The sequence below is a fragment of the Cryptomeria japonica genome, unplaced genomic scaffold, assembly GCF_030272615.1.
Source record: "Cryptomeria japonica unplaced genomic scaffold, Sugi_1.0 HiC_scaffold_331, whole genome shotgun sequence".
Lineage (NCBI taxonomy): Eukaryota > Viridiplantae > Streptophyta > Pinopsida > Cupressales > Cupressaceae > Cryptomeria > Cryptomeria japonica.
In genome coordinates this window covers 45,001-47,492 of record NW_026729153.1, presented here as the reverse complement: position 1 = coordinate 47,492, position 2,492 = coordinate 45,001, and the positions used below count along the sequence as shown (strand labels likewise).

Sequence of the window (2,492 nt, the reverse complement as noted above, 5' to 3'; positions counted from 1 at the left end):
CGTTGCAGACGGGACACTGCACGCACACGACGCCCCCTCCAGGTGCACGCACGTAGGCCGGGCCGGGTGCACACCCGACGCCCTAGCAAGGTGCGCGCACCCGGGCAGGGCTCACACTTGGCGAACGGGGCGCACTTCGCGAGGGAGGGTGTGCACCTCGACGGGGGTGGGTGGCCGGGGTGGATTCGCACGTGGGTCGCGGTTTGCTAAGTACACACTGCGACAAGCTCATAACGGGTGCGATCATACCAGCATTAGTGCACCGGATCCCATCAGAACTCCGCAGTTAAGCGCGCTTGGGCCGGAGTAGTACTGGGATGGGTGACCTCCCGGGAAGTCCCGGTGTTGCACCCTTTTTTAGTTTTTCGCCGGGCGTCGCAATGCTATTTGAATAAACCTTTTGCCCGTTTGCGTTCTCGTCGGGGCCGGGCCGGGCCGGGGTGCGCTGCCCGCACTACCGCGCGCGCGGGGGCGACACCGAGCGCGCACCCGAGGCACCCCGAGCACACAGGCCACGGTGCAACCCGGGCGTTGTGCGCGCACCCCGGTGCGCCCGAGGTGCTGCGCGCGCACCCAGGTGAAATCGGTGTGCACCTCGGCCAGTGCGCGCTCGGTCGAGTCGCGCACGTTGGCCAAGGTGCACGGTGATGTTTCTTACTCTAAGGTTCCGCACCAGACGCCCGGGACAGGTGAGCGAAGCTGGGCGGGGCCGGGTGCGCGGCCGGGGCAGGTGCACGCAGCTGGAGAGAGCTTTGGAGCACACTTCGGAGCGCACCAATGATGCGCTCCATTCAAAAGTTTCCTGAAAAGGCAAAAAAAGTTGAGATTATAGAATTTCCCACTTGAGAGATTGTAAAAAAAAAAAATTTAAAATGAAGGAAACGCGGGTGCCAAGGTGTGCGCAGCCCAGCCAAGGTGTGCGCACCAAGGCGCCCACCCTGGCGAAGGTGCACGCAAGGTGCGCACCCGAGGCAAACCGGACAATTAACCCAACTTTCGACTTCGCGCGCACCTTGGAGCGCACTTCGGAGCGCTCCTTGGTGCGCACCAATCTTGGGCACCTCGGAGTGCACCATGGCGCCCACCAAGGTGCGCACCCGGGGCAAACCGAGCTCCGACTTCGTGCGCACCTTGGAGCGCACGAAAGGTGCGCACCATGGCGCCCACCAAGGTGCGCAGCCCAGCCAAGGCGTGCGCATCAAGGTGCGCACCCTGGCGAAGGTGCGCACCCGGGGCAAACCGAGCTCCGACTTCGTGCGCACCTTGGAGCGCACAAAAGGTGCGCAACCCAGCCAAGGTGTGCGCACCCCGGTCAAACCGAGCTCCGAATCGTGCGCACCAGAGGTGCACGCCATCGTGCGCACCTTGGAGCACACTTCGGAGCCCTCCTTGGTGCGCGCCGATGTTGCGCACCTCGGAGCGCACCCGGGGAAAACAATGCAATTAACCCGACTTTCGACTTCGTGGGCACCTCGGAGCGCTCTCGGGTTCGCACCTCGGAGCACACCGAGGTGCGCACCTTTGATGCGCTGCCTTCACCAATTTCCAGAAAAGGCAAGAAAACATTGAGAAGGTGTGCGCACCGAGGTGCCCACCCTGGCGAAGGTGCACGCGAGGTGCGCACCCGGGGCAAACCGGGCTCCGACTTCGTGCACGCCGCACCTTGGAGCACACTTCGGAGCGCTCCTTGGTGCGCACCAGGGCGCGCAACCCAGCCGAGGTGCCCACCCCGGCGAAGGTGCACGCGAGGTGCGCACCCGGGGCAAACCGGGCTCCGACTTCGTGCACGCCATGGTGCCCACCGCGGCGAAGGTGCACGCGAGGTGCGCACCCGGGGAAAACCGGGCTCCGACTTCGTGCACGCCGCACCTTGGAGCACACTTCGGAGCGCTCCTTGGTGCGCACCATGGTGCCCACCAGGGCGCGCAACCCCGCCGAAGGTGCACGCGAGGTGCGCACCCGGGGCAAACCGGGCTCCGACTTCGTGCACGCCGCACCTTGGAGCACACTTCGGAGCGCTCCTTGGTGCGCACCATGGTGCCCACCAGGGCGCGCAACCCCGCCGAAGGTGCACGCGAGGTGCGCACCCGGGGCAAACCGGGCTCCGACTTCGTGCACGCCATGGTGCGCACCGCGGCGAAGGTGCGCACCCGGGGCAAACCGGGCTCCGACTTCGTGCACGCCGCACCTTGGAGCACACTTCGGAGCGCTCCTTGGTGCGCACCAGGGCGCGCAACCCAGCCGAGGTGCCCACCCCGGCGAAGGTGCACGCGAGGTGCGTACCCGGGGCAAACCGGGCTCCGACTTCGTGCACGCCGCACCTTGGAGCACACTTCGGAGCGCTCCTTGGTGCGCACCATGGTGCCCACCAGGCCGCGCAACCCAGCCAAGGTGTGCGCACCAAGGTGCACGCGAGGTGCGCACCCGGGGCAAACCGGGGTCCGACTTCGTGCACGCCGCACCTTGGAGCACACATCGGGGCGCTCCCGGGT

General features: G+C 66.3%; 1 non-coding gene across 1 annotated transcript; it reads left to right on the top strand.

Moving 5' to 3' along the window:
• The first annotated feature begins 235 nt into the window (after positions 1–235).
• On the top strand, positions 236–354 carry LOC131870471 (5S ribosomal RNA). The gene has a single exon (XR_009368780.1). It is a non-coding gene; the product is annotated as a 5S ribosomal RNA (ribosomal RNA).
• Positions 355–2,492: the final 2,138 nt, after the last annotated feature.